General features: G+C 50.4%; 1 protein-coding gene and 1 long non-coding RNA gene across 3 annotated transcripts in view; one reads left to right on the top strand and one right to left on the bottom strand.

Annotated features, from left to right (window-relative positions):
* LOC125107511 (uncharacterized) overlaps positions 1–15,603 on the bottom strand; it is a 62,451-nt gene extending 46,848 nt beyond the window's left edge. For both annotated transcript variants that reach the window (XR_007129579.1, XR_007129578.1), the window contains exons 1-2: positions 15,160–15,603; positions 14,719–14,819 (exon numbers count right to left, since the gene is read on the bottom strand). This is a non-coding gene — a long non-coding RNA (uncharacterized LOC125107511). The remainder of the gene's footprint in view (positions 1–14,718; positions 14,820–15,159) is intronic.
* CACNG2 (calcium voltage-gated channel auxiliary subunit gamma 2) overlaps positions 1–17,327 on the top strand; it is a 110,609-nt gene that overhangs the window by 70,837 nt on the left and 22,445 nt on the right. The window lies entirely within an intron of this gene.

The raw sequence follows: 17,327 nt of genomic DNA, 5'->3' as shown, positions 1-17,327 counted from the left end.
CATCTAAGCACCGAGTGTAATCCAAAAACAAAAATCTTCTTTGTCCTCAATTCACTCCCATTAGATGTAAAATTCTTTTTTTTTAAGATTTTTATTTATTTATTTGACAGAGAGATATCACAAGCAGGCAGAGAGGCATGTAGAGAGAGAGGAGGAAGCAGGCTCCCTGCTGAGCAGAGAGCCCCATGCGGGGCTCGATCCCAGGACCCTGAGATCATGACCAGCTGAAGGCAGCAGCTTAACCCACTGAGCCACCCAGGCGCCCTAGATATAAAATTCTTAAAGACAAAATAGGAGGTCAGAACAGACAGGCTTGGACTTGGGGGCAAATCCAGCAGCAGGAGTACGCTTCTCTCTCTCTGTACGCAGAGAGTACGCAGGTCTCTCGCTCTGAGCTCCTGGAAGCAGGGAAGGCATCCCAGAGGAGCTGCAATCCTTAGTGGGCTTTCTTGAAGGATAAGGACTTGAATTATTGAATATCCCTTCCTTTTGGCACTCCTACTGGCCTCTGGCCAGATGCTAGAGAGAAGTTGGTGAATAATGCAAATGTGATCTTGTACTGGGTCTCAATGATGCAAGTCCCATGTAGAACGTTTAAAATGCACCCCTCTTGTGAGCCCCCTCCAACAAATCCAGTAGGTGGCCACACATTACCACCAGTACCATTTTACAGATTTGCAAAAAAAAAAAAAAAAAAGCAGAGTTCTTTTAGGTTCCCAGACCGAATTCCAATGGGGGGGGGTCCCCCAATGCCCACAACACCCAGCAATTCTCTGACTCCAGCAGGGTGTTAAAGAGTTCAAGTCAATTCTGACATTGTCTACCCAGAGACAGCCCCAGATCTCACAGGGGGAGGCCCACCCCCCACCTCAGAGCCAGTCGCAAGCCCCTTGCGAGGGACCTGTGGTTCCGACCCACCCACTACAGACTGGGGATTCCAACCACCTCCTCTTTGGGGTCTTTTACTTTGCTAGGGCAGCTCACTGAACTCAGGGAAACACTCCCTTAGGTTTACTATATTAACAGATACGATAAAGGATTTGCGTCAACAGCCCAATGAAGAGATGCATAGGGCCAGGTCTAGGGAAAGGGTGTAGAGCTCCCATGCCCTCTCCAGGAGAACCAGGGTCCCCACTCCTCCACGCGTTCCCCAACCACGGAGCCCCTATGCTTAGGCCTTCTGGGTTTTATGGAGGTTTCATTGCATAGTCTTGATTGACTAAGTCCCTGACCATTGGCTGATTCAGCCTCCTGCCCCTCTCCTGTCCCCTGCAGTCAGGGGCTGGGCTGAAACCTCCAACTCTCTAATCACAGGGTTGGTTCTCCAGGCCACTACCCCCTCCTCAGGTTACCTAAGGGCTCTCCAAAGGTCACCTCATTAACATAGCACAAGATGCTTTCCTGGCCCTTAACACGGGCAATTCCAAGGGTTTGAGGAGTGAGTCTGGAACTCTGGACAAGCCCAAATACCTAGGAAAACTATATTTTGGTCATTGGAGTGACCGAATAGATACTTTTCATCAATCACAATATCGCAGAGGTTAAGTAACCTGCCCAAGGTCACACAGCCAGTAAGTGGTGTGGCTGGCTCTCGGATCCTGGGAGCCTCCCTCCTAAGTCTATGCTCTTAAACACTCCACACCATAGAACAAACGAACTGGCAGAAGGGACCAGAGAGGTTTTCTAGGTGAGGGCGTTTAATTCAAGGAAAAGGGAGAAAACACAGAATCCTTTTTCTTCAAGTGTACCCAGGGGAACACATCTCTCCCCACACTGTCAGCCTCACTCCGGAACCAGGGTTTGCTATCACTTGGTTGAGAGTCATTCATTTGTCTCCCAGAGGACCACCTGCCTTAAGTTATCAAGCCAGGAAGGGAATGCTTCTCTGAGCTGCTTGCCCTCTGCAAACAGATTTGGAAGGTTTGCACTGAAAGCTAAGTGTCCAATTACTTGTCTTTGCTGCTCTAATCTGAGCAAAGTCACAGAAGGCAGGGGAGGATTTCCCTTCCTAGACTCGCAGTCCAGGCACTGGGCATGTGTACACACACATGTATGTGTTCTCTAGTTGATGATAATCTTTTAAAATCCACTTACGCATAACTGGCTTACGCGGATCTGCGGAGGCCCCTCTGAACACCCTCGCTGCACAGGAGCCGGCCTTTGTATAAAGCAAGGACCCCAAGTGGTACCATTTAATTTGTAACAGCTGATAAACATACCCAGCCTCCAGAGGCAGGCGGATCCGACTCTCAAGTGACCTCGATCGGCTCTCAGCTTGAAATCGGCTCCATTATAAACTTCTCTCTTCTGCTCAATGGAAATATTCTGTTTGCAGAATACTGCTTTCACTGAGATTATCTGATGACCTGAGACTTGGCTCTCGCGAAAGTAGTTGGGGAGGAAATGTACCCCCTTAGTTGTCACAGACTAATAGAAAGGAGAAGCAATCATGGATGATGGGCTCCGGTGAAGGGGGGCCTTTATGGAGGAGGGTCTTGGGATGATTCACCGTAAAAACATTGGTCAACAACGGAGGAATCACTTGGCATGTCCCAGCCAAGGCATAATGAGCTCAAGAGAGGCCTGGGCGAAATAACGTCCTCCAACACGTTACATCAGGGCTGTTGATTTGAATTCGATCAGTACTGCAACACAGCAGTTCCCTGGCACTTTTGTTTACATTTTACAATTGTCTAAGACCTGTAAACTTGGGCTGCATGCGTAAGAAATTTGCAACCTGGCAATTATATGCTTTTACAGTTCAAACATCAGACTTGTTAAAAATCTGTCATCCTGCAGAGCCCTGAGACTTCTGTGCATGTGCGACAGCCCTACACTAGTGGAGTTTGAGAAACCCCAATGCAGTGCAATGAGCACAGATCTGGGGGTCTCACCGAACAGAGGTTAAGTCCCAGCTATGCCCCAGCCGCTGCGTGATCTTGGCCAATGAGTGATTAACCTTCCTGGGACTTAGTTTCCCCACCTGAATGGGAATAATGACACTGCTCCCCACCTCAAACTGGTCATGAGACTTTTAAAAGATCTTCTGTGGAAAGTGCCAGGCATGCAGTAGATCCTAAGAGTGACTTTCCGGCCCTTTCCTCTAAGCTTTCTCCCTATCTGCACGGCATTCTGTTGCTTCTCTCTTTCAAAAGTGGAGGCTAGACCGGGAACAGCAACCACATCCAGTCTCCGTGACAACTCTGGTTTAATGTCAGTCAGCACCGGGGGAAGGCAGCAAGGAGGAGGGAGACGCGGCCCAAATACCTGCACCTGTCTCCCCAGGAAGGGGAGAGCCGGTCACTGGCGAGAGGGCAGGGAGCAGACCTGGCAGCAAATCGGGGCAGCCTCTTCAGCCTGGGATAGAGCGGAGAAGCAGCTGCCTCCAAGGGGCCCCTGCAGGCACACTTGGCTGCTCTCCTCTGGGTTCCACCGGGGTTCCAGCCCAGCTGAAGACACAGCCATATGGCAGCAGGCTCTTCTTCAGGAAGAAAGGGGAGGTCGGCCCTTCCAAAACCCAAGGGAGCAAAGTCACAGAGGAGAGGCTGGCAGCGGCCCGGGCCCAGAGTCCTGGAGCCCATCCAAGGGCCGCCAGATGTCACCAGCAAGCAGCTCAGGATTCACTCTACCTGTCCCTCCCCTCTGCCCTCCACCTCCATGGAGGATGGCTTCCGGCCACCTAAAACTCAGGGACAGTCTTGCAGCGCATGTGTACCGGTCAGCTGCTGTGGCCAGAGACACACCGCGAGGCTCTCATGCTCACACTCTGAGCAAACGGCTGAAACATACAGGCTTCTAAATTTTAGACTGACGGCTAACAGAGCTACCAGACCCCGGAAGGCGGCAGGTGTTCAACATAAATGATCTCAACTAGAGATCTTAGATCTTAGATCAACTTAGAAATCCTCAAAAGCAGGAGCTATTATCCCAACTAGAGGTGAACAAATAAACTCAGGTTGAACAGAGGGGCGATGAAGGCACAACTCAGTCCTTGGACCGTCCAATTCCCAAGCCCATATCCCTCCCTCCACAGCACACTTGCATTTGAGAGGGGAAAAGAGACTGGTGTTTTATTGAACACCTACTCAGGACCAAGGGCTGGGATTTTATACCGATTTCTTCCTTTTATCTCCACAATAAGCCCATGAGGTCGATATGATTAGACATCTTTTTCAGGGGAGGAAACCAAGACTCAAATGGGTGCAGCTAGCGGCTCAACATGAACTAGCTGTTGACAAAGCCAAGCTTCTCATGAGGTCTGTCTGCTTTCCAAAGCCCTTGCACTGCGCCCCCAAGTCCCTCCTCGGGCAACTGCCCAGCTTACAGCACTCTCAACACGACTAGGTTGGCATAATAACTCTACCTACCATCAAGGAATTTACAATGAGTACCTATGTTGCTTCCAGCCCTATGCTAGGCTCTAATAATTTTTTTAAAAAACTGTTTCTGTTCCTAGCCCCCAAGGAATAACCATCCAGACAGTCAGGTAAGACATGCAACACAAAGACAGACTGGGAAATACTCTGGTGCTCTGAAGGACTAGGCGATGGGGAAACTTCGGTCTCCCCACTTCCTTGTCCTCTGCGTAGCTAGTTCCTGGTCATCCTTCAGGTCCCTACCTCAATGCAGCTTCCTCAGGGAGAAAGTCACTGAAAGCCCACCTTGGTTCAGGTCCTCGGTACCCATCTCCAGGATTCTTAGAACTTTTTCTTCCTGGTACCCTCCACATGTGCCATAACTTCCCCTCCCACCAGCCTAGGTATGTCTTGAGTGCAAGGATGGCCCCTGATTCATTCACTCTCTCCCCAGTGCTTAGCATTCCCAAGGCCCGGCACGACACCTGAAAAGAGTATTAGATAAATATATAAAGAAGAGTAGAAAGTAAGTAAGTCGTCATGTAATAACTGAATAACGACTTAGTCAGGAAAGACTTCACGAAGGACACGGGATTTTAGTTGTGCCTTGAAGAACATGGAAGATTCAAACCGGTCATGAGAGGGGATATGACAATTCAGGAGGCCAAACTAGCGGGACACATGGCGCTGTGCCAACGGGATATGCACATGGGGACCACGTGAATGGCAGCCCCTACTTCACACCATACATAAAAAAGTCAATCTCTGATGGGTCACGGGTCCAAATGAGAAAGAGAAGGCATAACGCCTCACCCAGTCCTCTAGTAGTGACACTCCCACCTCTGGAGACTTACTCACCGGGAAGACAGAATAACATGAACTGGAGACAATAAAATCTAGTGAATCATAAGGCCCTACTTTCTGTGGCAGAGCTTTACCAGGATAAACTCAAGAGTAAAAGACAACTATTTTAACATAAATCTCCAATGCAACTGCATGAAAAATACATCAGAAATTCAAGGATGGAATTCTAATATGGGGAAATTTCAATAAAAATTCAGTAGGAGAATAACCCAACAATAACTGCATTTAAAGAGTTCTTCGTATGTGTCAGCCTCTTCTCTGAGCACTTGACCAAATTAGCTCCTTCACCGCAAACTGGGAGGCACATACTTTTCTTATCTCTATATCAGATGTGAGGAAACCAGGGCCACAAGAACGTAAATGATTCAAGGATACTGTCATTCAGGAGAAAACCGACTTGGAGTCTTTGGGCAGGTGACTATTTTTCTGAGCCCTGGGTTAGGACAATGGGACATGAAAACTCTACCAGCCACCTAGGTAGTGGTGAAAAATAAATGGGGGCAGGGGGAGGGGCGAACATTTTCTTACTTTTAAATGCAGTGTGCCAGTAAAGTCTTTTTAACTGATTTCTCGGCTGGCATTATTTCTTTAGAAAGTAGAAGGCTACATCAGAGCACACACAAGATCTATTCACGTAATCCACAAGTATTTACTGAGCACCTGCTATGTGCCAGGCACTGTTTTAAACACTGGAGCTTTTATAGAATGAACCAAGTAAAGCCCTACGCTCGTGGATCTTCCCATCAAACGAGGGAGACAGAGAGTCAACACCTAAGCGATAAAAAGGCGACCAGACTTCAACTAGTGATTAAATAAGAAGCAAAAGAAATCCAGCTAAGGGAGTAGAGGTGACAGTCAGACAGTTTTTGTTCAGAGACAGGAATGAAGCAAGAGAGGCAGCCATGTGGACGCATAGTAAAGGCATTGCAGGCAGGGAGCCCCTGGTGCAAAGGCCCTGTGGAGGAAGTCGGCTTGGTACAGTTATGGACAAACTGGCTGGAGTGTGGCTGGAACCAGGGGAATGGGACAGAGTGGCAGCGGAGGACAGCAGTCCATCCCCACGAAGCCAGCTGGGGCCCTGTGGGCATGGTACCGATGAGATGCATAAAATGTATACAGTGGGTGCCAATCTATGCAGTTTGCTCACCAGGTCTTCTCAGCATGAGACTACAGCCAATCACAGCCAACCTTGGGCAAACGCTTTCCCTCCTGGACAGTCAGATGGGGGGTTATGTGCTGTCGTTGGCACAGGGCTGTGAGCACACTGTTCCATTCATTCATTCCCCAGACCTTCGCTGAGCACCTGGTGTAAGCCAACGCCCTTGCTGGGCAGCAGGGAGACCTCGGGAATGCTCCAAGGACAGGCGTCCTCTAGCAAGGGAGACAGAAAGCAAACCGAGTCACGGTGCCTGGTGACAAAGGCCCTTGCTGCCCGTCTGACACTGCTCAAGGGGTGAGGGGAGGCCCGAGAGAAGCTGGAGAAGGAGAAACGGGTTCTGCCTCCAGGATCCAAAACCTCCCCCGGCCCTTTCCTGTGCAGTAGGTCCAGGCCGTATGTCCGTGTTCCCAATTTCACAGCACAGCTGGTGAGGGACAAACGGATCTCTGCAAACCACAGAAAAGCCCCAAATCTCACTGAGTCAATAGTTGTACCTTCTTCTTCCTTCCGCCAGCACTCAGGAGAGCCAGCAAAACTGACTGCAATGCGTCTGTCCCCAATACCTGTTGCCCCCACCCTCCGTGCTCTCTGGCAAGGGTCACACGGCGCACAGGCATGTCTGGAGACACAGAAGGTGGGCGGGCTACCTTTTGCCTCTAGATGTGATGGTAAACACAACAGATTTTGAAAAGGCTGCACTCCCACGGAGGGGCTTGGCAAGGACACTGGCCAACAAGGGGCTTTTACAGAATGGGCTAGCACAGAGTGCGGTGAGGGGCTGCACGAAACAGAAGAGGGGCTGGCAGCTCTCTGGGAACATGAGGGGAAAGCAGACCTGAAGGAAGCCTTCCTAGAGGAAATTGCGTGTCAATTGAGAGCGGAAGCTTGAACAGGAGGCAGGGAGGGAATGGGTGCAGAGGAGGGACAGGTGTGGAAGTCCAGGCGGAAGGCTAACGAGAAAGTCTGAGATAGGAGTGTGCCCAGTGGGTGGTGGGGAATGGAGTGGGCATGAGCGAGGCAGGGAAGTCAGCTGGGGTTTGGAGCTGCCCTAATAACGCGGGGAAAGGACGTGGGCTGGACTAAGGCGTGGGTGATTCTGGGACCTGTTAAAGAATTAGAGGATTAGAGGTTAGACCAGAATGGGGATGGAGAGGTCAAAATCAAGGATGACTCCCAGATTTGCAGCTTGGGAAACCAGCTGGATGAAGAGAGACCCTCTGGGAAGGGGGTCTATGGGAAAAGGAGTGAGTTCAGGCTAAGGCTCATATAACTGTGGGTATTTCTGGGGGGACACCAGTGCACCGTGAAATCAGGGCTAAGAGACAGGTCTGGGAGAGAGACAGAGTCTCGGGTCATCACTGCACAGAGGGAAACTGAAGCCACAAGATGAGGGGCTCCAAGGAACTTTTATGAACGGGCCAAGGGGAGAGTCCCAAGGACACCAAAATTTAAAAGATAATCAGAGGAAGGGGAACTTGTGAAAGACTATGGAAATGAGCAGGAAAAAACACAACTGACAGAGCTATCTCAGGTGCCCAGGGAAAAGGGCACATCAGCAGGCTGGGTCAAATGACGCCAACAGGACACAGCAGAGGCACAAAAACGTGTAAAAAGCCTTCCACGCTAGCACGCAAAGGATTAAAAGCTATTGGAAATGTCTGTATCTTACTTTTTCACGACCCTCTGCTCTCCATGAAAGCATAGCTAGAAATTCCAAGATTCATTCAGTGCAGTGCTGCCCAAAAGATGATGGGAGGAACCCAGCACCGTGAGACAGAAGCCGCACATGCGCAAACGCAGTCTGTAGTGAACACAAGCTCAGAAGGGCCGTGCACTATATTCTCCCATCAGGGTTTGACGATGCAATTAGCAGAGCCAAGGCTCTGAAAAGCCCAATGGTAAAAACACCTGTTCAACCTCATTTCATCCAACACTTCCCAAACCTATTTGACAACGGAACCCCAGTATGGTGTATCCCCTACCAACATCTCTTGGGTGGGCATCAGCAAAACGCACTTTGGAAACTGCAGTGTTAATGGAAAAAGGCACATATAACTGATGAAATTTCCGCAGCTGGTAAACCACTGGGGAAAAGCAGCCTGTCCCAAGTTTGTGACAGAAGGAGTCCTTGGGCTGGGTCCCCCCACCCCATTCATGCATTGATTTAGAATGCATGGGTGTCTACTAAGTAGCATCATAGCTAGAGGGTGGCAGATGTGGCACATCTGGGGAGACAAGAAGGGTGTTCTTTGGACGTGCGTGCTCCTGGTAGAGGATACGACCAGTCAAATAACCAGGCAAATGCCAACCCACGTAGCAGGATAAGGAAGAAATACTGCCATGGGGTGACCTTCTGTCCTCCAAGAAGTTATAAGATCTGGGGGACTAAAAACAGTAAGGGAAACATGGTGATAAAGGCCAGAAAGAACCCCAATAAGGACTAGACTCCAAGTGGTTGCACCTGCTACCGTTTATTAAGCAACTACTATATGCCAGGAACTCTACACAATAATGACATAACAACGGCTAACATTTACTGAATTCCTTCTTTGCACCAGATACTTTCCTCAGTTTGTCAGCTTACTCCTCCTTCCAATAACCCAGGAAATATTTATTAGCTTATGTACCAGACAGAGCAAAGGAGATGGTCAGAGGCGACACTCCTCACCCAAGGCCATGACCAGCAGGGTCAGAGCAGAGACTTGAACCTAGACAGTCCGCTCCAGATATTTCACTCTCACAATTCTGCATTCGAGACCCTTTAAAAACATCCCACTGATGCTTGAACTTGGATCGCTGGAGTGTGGATCTAAAGCGCCCACCGCTATACTCTGGAAACACCCACATTGTTTATGTTCTTTGATCTTCACGACATTTTGACATACGTGTGATAAACTCCATTTACAGAGGAGGCTCAGACTATTAACCCAGCTCCTAGCAGCTCCTGAATTGGGGTGGGGTGGGGTGCAGTCTGACTCCAAAGCTCAGACTACTAGGTCTCTAACGTCTTGCTGTCCAGACTGCTGTCATTTTTACAGGCTGGAATTGAGGTGATAGCATAGGGAGGTCTGACAGCCTGACCAGCCAGAATATGGACACTGGATCTGATGGGAGGACAGCATCCTGGAAACACCCATGCGTCAGGCTCCAACCCTTGATTTGCTGGGGGTTGGGGGCAGGGTTGTCCAGGAGGTCCTGGAAGAGGGTCAGCATGGCCACAGGGCAGAGGGAGAAGGGGAATTTGGGGGTGCTTGGACAGCAGTCATTTTCCTGACCGATATCTGACATCCAGCGTAGGGGTATCAGTACACACGTGCAGACTGTGAGCCCTGCCTGGGACCAAAAACCTGATTGGTTACCAGTTTCCAGCAGCCTTGACCTTCAATGTCCCTGGACTCAAGGCCATGTGGGCTCCAAGTCAGTTCCCCCCTGCAAGTTTGGCCTCCTCTGAGGAGTCCTCCCCTGAACCAGGGTCGTGGCCTTGAGCCTGAGATAGGTCAAGTTCATCTACCCCTTTCTTGGGTCACAGGCCATAGCCCCAATCCCACAAATGCAGATTCCCCGGCCCAGAAGAGCCAGGACCTTGCAGCCCCTCTCCCAGAGAAGCCAAAAGCAGGGACTCTGCATCGGGACCTGCAGACCGCAGGCCTCAAGGCTGGGAGGGGCCAGCCGGTGCAGCCCACACAGCCCACGCAGCCCACACAGCCCCTTGCCTGTGCCACACACACCAGGCCCCGAAGGAGCTCCTAACCAAAGGGCCTGCAAAGCCCTCTGTGCATTGTGGATCTAATTAAGTTCTGACATCATCTCAAATTGAATCCTTTTATTAAACATTTATCTTCAGATTCTGGAGTGTCACAACACCACATTGTTTTAAGTGACAGAAATGCAAACAGTGTGCGCCTCCCTCACAGCAACTGAAGTCCTACTCTTAGCAGTCAACCAGCAACCTGCTCTCCCTCCGCCTTGGCCATTGGCGGGGGAGGGGGGGTGGCTTGGTGGTCCCCCTGCCCCAAGCTTGCCCCGGGCTCTTGGACACACCTGCCTTCCTCCGGATCTCCCGAGGCTTCACTGAGCTGTCTGGATCAGCTGCAACTCCTCTCAGTAATTTTCCTCACCCTCCCCAGAATCTTTTCCTCCCAGGGATTGCAGTGGAGAGGCTGGAGGCGGCCTTCACTGTCTTGGCTGCTCCCGCTCTGTGCACAGGCTGGCTCTGGGGGGCTGGGGCTCACGGGGTCTACTCCTTGTCCTCCCCCCATCCCCACTCCCGCCCCCAGATTCTGAAGGCTTCGGAGAAGATTCCAGTGTTTTCATCCTTCCCTGCTTCCCTAGCAGAGTGCCATCCTAGCACAGAGAAGGCTGCCGATGTGTTTAATCGATGAATGGCTCAATAAAGACCAAGTCTCGTCTTTAGCGTTGTAGTTTTGAGAACTCTCTTTGCACTTTTCCCAAAGGCGATCAAGTTCTAGGAAACTGAGTCCTGCCGGTTAGACTCCTGGGAGACCCACCTTCCCTCTTCTACAAATGCCCCCCTGGGAAGAATTCTTTCTCTTATAGGGAGCAGACAGTTCTGAGGAATCAGAAGCTCCCACCTGGGTGACCTTGCCAAACTAAGGCTCGAGTTCTGACCGTTCTCATTCCAGACATGACAAGACCCACCACTCCTCTGACAACAGTAGTAATAGATCACGTGTTCTTAACAGCTCACAATGTACACTGTCCTAAGAGCTTTACCTGTGCATTAAATGCATTTAACCCACACAAGAAACTCTGGAATAGGTAATGTCTATTATCCCATTTTACAGAAAGGAAACTGAGGCCCAAGGTGGTTAAGCAACTTGCCCAAGGCTATACACCCAGCCATTCTGACAGCATTAGTCCTGAGTTTCTATGAAACTAGGTAATATTCAAGCACTAGCTCACACGTACCAAGGTGTGCAAGCCTCCAGGTCCTCACCTGTAGCATGGGCTCATGAATAGAACCTACCTGACCAGCTGATAAAATTGAATCAGGTGAGACATGCAGTATTGGCACAGAGAGGATTTTCGGCGAATAGCAGAGAATCTCCTATACTCATCAGGAGAACGGAAAGTGTGCAGTTCAATCCCTGTCCTTGATGCGTGCAGAACGCTATTAGGAAAATGACACACAAACTCGTGAAATCCGAAATAACAAGACGGGCCAGCTGTACAGGAGCTGTCATGAGGCAGCCTGTGGCTGACAGCCACATGAGTGGTCTTGGAGGTAAAAGCAGAGTTGGAAGGAAAGAGGCAGCTCTGAGATGTGCCATCAGGAAAGGCTCCTTAAATCCTAGCTTCCAGGGAATAGTAGACCCCCACTCAGAATCATCTATTCCACCTCCCAGCTATTAAAGAAATGCCATCTTCAGCATCCCTTCAAAGGCAGCTGCTACCTTCGGCTTGAATGCCTCCAGTGACAGGCAGCTCACTACCTTGGGAGGCAGTTCTGAAAACCACCACACTCGACCAGGTACTGACCTGACATCTCCTGCCCTACACAAGACCAGGCAAGGTTGAGGTGCAAAACTAAAGGAGGTACTCACTGCACCCCCTCAGCCCCAAAAGGGAGTGTCTCTTAGATTTGAACCTTACCTGTGCATGCCCACCCATGGCTCCTGGCTGTCCCCCGGCAATAAAGCAGGTATTGTTTTAGGTGAAGAAGAGGAAAGAGCTTGATTCTGCTGGGAGAGAAGCTGTAAGCAAAGGTGAGCAAAGGGACAAGGGCAAATGAGTTCCCAAGATGGGCATAGCTGGGAGAGGAGCACGTGAGCAGAGAATGTGAAAAGCTTTGGGTCCCACTGAACATAGCTGGGAATGTGGTCCTCTAGATGTCTGCCCTTTGTGCCACAGGCGTCCGGAGTCTTGCAGATTTCCAACTGAGGGAGTGTGTTTGGCTCGGAAACAAGAGCGTGCGTGATTGGGTATCCCCAGTCCTACGGCTCCTCATCACATAAAACGTTTATATCCTTGTGGGTCAATGGTTTAGATGCTGTTTGACCACTCTGGCCTGGATCTCTGTCACGGAATTGAATGTGCCTAAGCAGTGAAAACGACCCGAAGGGGGCTTGGGGAAAACTGTTGTCAGAAATTTAAGGTGGATTATACAAAGCAGAAGAGGACTCTGGCATTTTTCACTCTATGGAGGAATCTGGACAACATATTGGAGACCTTCATGAAAGATACCTAAATGTCTGAGGGACATGTCCGGGCAGCCGGGCCCCAGGATCTTGGTGTATAGGGGAGCAGAAGAGACGCTATCCCTGTAGGGATCTGTATTTCTCCAGCATTTATTACATGGCAGGCATGGCATCCAGCACTTTCCGGCATGATCTCGTTCGTGTTCACAATAACCTTAGCCCATGTGTCAGAGGAAGCAGAGGCATGGTTGGTCTGCCCAAGGTCACACAACTAGTGAGCTCCAGCACAACGCTATGTCCAGGGAGTGGGAGCGTCTGTGAGGGGAGAGGCATGTGTCGAGCCGTTTCGTTCACTGCAGGATGCCCTGCAGCTCAGCCTGCACTTCTGGCACCGGGTTTGCAAATTACCAAGTGGGTTCATTAGTTCTCACTTCGTTTATTCCCTTATACCATCAGGGAAGCAGGACGGGGCCATGTCCCCATTTGACAGATAAACACAGATCTCACCTCACTTCATCCCTTCTCCCCAGCCCTACCGTCCCCACCCTGCCTGGGCCACCTCCCTTTCTCTCCTGGACACCTGCCACAGTGACCCAGGCAAGAGGCCCTGGTGACTTCGACGGGGCTGGTGGTTTCCAGTCTCACCCCTCCTGCCTGGTCCCCACTTGGCCACCAGCACCAACATCCTAACGCACAAGTCTGGTCACATGAACTCCTGGCTTCAGACCCTTCCGTGGCACCCCATGGCTCCTAAACTCATACTTTGAATGGCTTATTAGGCCTGGAGTAATCTGACTGCAGCCACTATCTCTCCCAACTGGTTACACACACATACACACACACACGATTATATCTAGCACAACCATCTGTCCTTCAGAAAGACGAAGGCTCTTGGCCTCAGGATCCCGTCCTCTGTCTCTGGTTAACCCTTCCTCCTCCCCCTAGCATCTGTCTGCTCTGCCTTTCATCTGCCAATTTCTACTTACCCTTCATGGCTCATCTGAGATGGGGCTTCTTCCAGGAAGCCCTCCTGACAACCCACCACCACCCAGACTGAGTCACGCACCCTTCTGCCCACCCTCCAGCGTCCCACGCTCTGCTGTAGCAATATCACGCAGGAATCACCTAGAAACCCACTGCCTGGAGTCTGGTCTCAGCTCCTTCGCTCACACTGGCAGCGAAGCTTCAGATGCATTCCTCTACCTCCATGCCTCCATTCCCATAACCTTTAAATTGGAAATAAAAGGGTTTCTTGAGGACTAAATGTAAAGTGCTAACTTTAACAAGTCATGCAAGTTAATTATTTGTCCCGGTGCCTCCTGGACTCAGATGTTGGGGATAGGGAATCCTGCTGTACCAATCTCCTCTCTATCGTGGTGCCCAGTTCAACTACCATACCTGGCAGGCACTCAGTGAAAGTTCAAGAACTGGCCGACATACAGACTGAGTCAAAACATGTACAGCTTGCCCAAGCTCACATAACTAACAAATGACAGAAAGGGAGCCAACTCGAGTGCCCTAAGTGACAAGGCCACCTTTCCACCACACCACAAGGTCTCTCAAGACGAACGCAGAGCTGTTGACACATGACAATATTTATTCATTACTCATCTGCCTCTGGGGCTCTGGGGTTGGCAGAATCATCTGAACAACCCTGTTTCATAGGACCCATGCGTATTGTGTTCCCATACGGCCTGGGCATGCCTCCACCAGGGAGCTCTCCTAACATCTTGGTAGTGTAATCACCACTCTCTCTGGCTAGACTGCGAGCTTCCTGAGAGCACCGACTGTCGTTTGATCCATCTGTGTCCCCCAGCATGGAGTCCAGAGAAGGCACTCAGCACCTACCACTTACCTAGCATCTACTAGGTACCAGGCACTGCTCTAAGCCCTCTCAATACGGTGCTTTGGGCAATTCTCACAACGCTATCAGGCAGGTCCCACGGCCTCCTCATTTCACAGATAAGACTGAGGTTCAGAGAGGTCCAGTGGTATAACTGGGATACAAACCCAGCCCATCTCCAGACTCTGAGGCTAATCGCTGACCTTCATCGCTGCCTCCCTAATAGTAGGAAAGGAACTAATTGAACTGTATTTTGGGAAAATTCCTTCATGGCCTATGACAACACCCAAGCCTACAGGTCTATTACTTCAAAGAGTATGGTTTAGGTTGTTTCCTTACGTGTGGGGAGAGTCCTTAATCTCATCTAGAACAGGCTTTCCATCACATTGTGAAGCATTTCTGAGGTCTTCCTGTCTCCAAAGCCTGCTCCAGTGTCAACGCTGTGGGAAGGAAAGATGGGGTGGGGGGGAGACAAAGTTGGGATGAGGGCGCTTAAGTTCAGGACCCAGATCCTCCCCCATCCTATCTTAGTGAAGTCAGGCCCGTATCAGTCCACAGGGTAGGGCCCTGACGGCCACCACCTCCAGCATCACCCGCCAACCCAGTCTCTAAGCCGGCCTGCTGGTCTTCACCAGACTCTGTTGCATTCTTCCTGCTTAAGGTCAACCTCCCATCCCCCCACTTCCCCCTCCCTTTGTCCAAGGCCTGCTTACAGCCATGCCGTGCCTTCCCTCACCCACCGCCACAGCTGGCACCGTCGCGAGCGAAAGTCTTCCCAACCAAGGACACAGTGAGGAACACGGTGACACCTCTTCCCTCATTCATCCGTTCAGTTACTCTATAGATACGTAGTGAGCACTTGCTGTATGCAAGCACTGAGGTTGTTCAACGAGCTGCCTTCTAAAACTGTGTCTCGTATCAAACCCATAGAAAAGACGATTTTAACATGTATGATTATGTTCATTAGGAGTAGGCTTGGCTCCCAGGGCTTCTTTGATAAACTAAAATTATAAAGAGTGGTTTACTTCTCCTTCATCACTCAGCTCCAGAGGTAAGATACCCGGGGCTGGTGCGGCTCCGTAGCGGCGTGACCTGGGTGCCTCGTGCTTCTTCTACCGTGTGCAGCTCTCCATGCCCGAGGTGGTCTCACGATGCAAGGCGGCAACCAGCCCACAAGCCCAACAAGAACGTTTCCCACCAAGAGCGCTTCCCACACGCAGCTTCCCTTTTCCTGGAAGTCCCACCCACCACTTCCGCTTACACCCCATTGGTTAGAACTCCGTCACGTGGCCACCTGCTTCCGCATGAACCCTGCAAGTTCCCGGAAGCCGTCTGCCGGGGTAAAAGGTGGCCAGACCTAGAAAACGCGGTGCTCAGTGCCGGGCGTAGAAAATAACTATAAAATGAGCCCCCCCCCCCCGCCCCCCGCATTCTCTGTGCTAGGTCAGGAGCTAGAGCATTCCGGGCACTGAGGCCATCCTGGGCCCTCCCTGTGGCCACCCCCACACCTCCACCTAGGGTCCACACTCTCTTGAATTGCATATGTCGTTGCCTGCCCGGGCTTTACCAAATGCGTATTTCTAAACAATCTATACGGCCTGGTTCGACAAGTTTTTGCCTTCTTGAAAATAGAATCCCACTTTATATACCTTTCTGCAGCTTGATTTTCCGTTCAGGGTGATGCGGGTGGGATTCGCCAGTGTTGACATGGAGCTACTCATTTTCACTGCTGTGTAATATCCCGTCTGATCAATATCAGGTGTTACTATTCTTCCGACGGTAGAAATGTGGGTTGCTGCCGGCGTTTCGCTGTTACAGCTGGGCTGTTGGGAAGATTCTCACACACCCCTCCCCTACATGAGGGTTTCTCCAAGGCAAATTTCTAAGAGAAATCGCTGGGTCGTGGGATATACACAAATTTCTTTATGGCTTTTAATAAGACAGGTGCAAAAGCTGCGGGTGCCCCAGGGGTTCTAGTAGTCGGGATAATGTTCCTCTCATTTAGGAGGATGGAAATGTGGAGTATATTCCCTGCCCAAAGGCATGTGTGTTCACACATACACACACACACACACAGACTTATCTGTCCATTTGTTCAATAAACATTTGTCATGCATCCCTTATCATTAATTTTAAGATACCCCATCAATGTAATAATGATTCTTCAGGAGAAAAGAAACACGCTGCTGTAAATGAACCCCTCAACTATAAGGCACATTCCAATTTCAGAAGCACTGTAATGTGCATGTGAGCATCTGAGAATCAAGGGGAATAGGGTATATTCGAGGAGCTCTCAAAACTTTGCCCCTAGGATCTTACAGACTTGCACCTACTTATTCCCAAGGATACCAGAACACCGACTCTGATCAAAACAGATACAAAGTGCTTGAAACCTCGCTACCCAATCCCAAGTGTGGTCCACAGGGGATGCCACAGCATCAGTGCCACCTGGACACTTGTGGGCAATGGAGTCTCCGGCCCCACCCCAGACCACTGAGTTAGCATCTGACTTAACACGAACCCCAGATGATTCCCATACCCATTAAAATCTGAGAAACAGGGGTGTCCGGGTGGCTCAGTGGGTTAAAGCCTCTGTCTTTGGCTCAGGTCATGATCCTGGGGTCCTGGGATGGAGCCCTGCATTAGGCTCCCTGCTCAGCAGGGAGCCTGCTTCCCCTGCTCTCTCTGACTGCCCCTCTGCCTACTTGTGATCCCTGTCTGTCAAATAAATAAAATCTTTTTTTAAAAATCTGAGAAACAAGCAGAGACCCATCGGAAAGGGAAGGAGTCTTTCCAGTCAAGGGCAATCAAGAAAGGCTTCCTGAAGGAGACTTGCATTTGAAAAAGTAAAACAACATTCAGTGAGTGCCTGCTCTGGGTTAGGAACCACACTAGGGAACTTCACTTCTAGTATTTCATTGCATTCTTAGAATCACCCCATGCGGCGG

Source organism: Lutra lutra, chromosome 8 (genome assembly GCF_902655055.1).
Source record: "Lutra lutra chromosome 8, mLutLut1.2, whole genome shotgun sequence".
In the NCBI taxonomy this organism is placed as follows: domain Eukaryota; kingdom Metazoa; phylum Chordata; class Mammalia; order Carnivora; family Mustelidae; genus Lutra; species Lutra lutra.
Note: the sequence above shows the minus strand (reverse complement) of the source record. Positions and strands in the feature narration are given on the sequence as shown.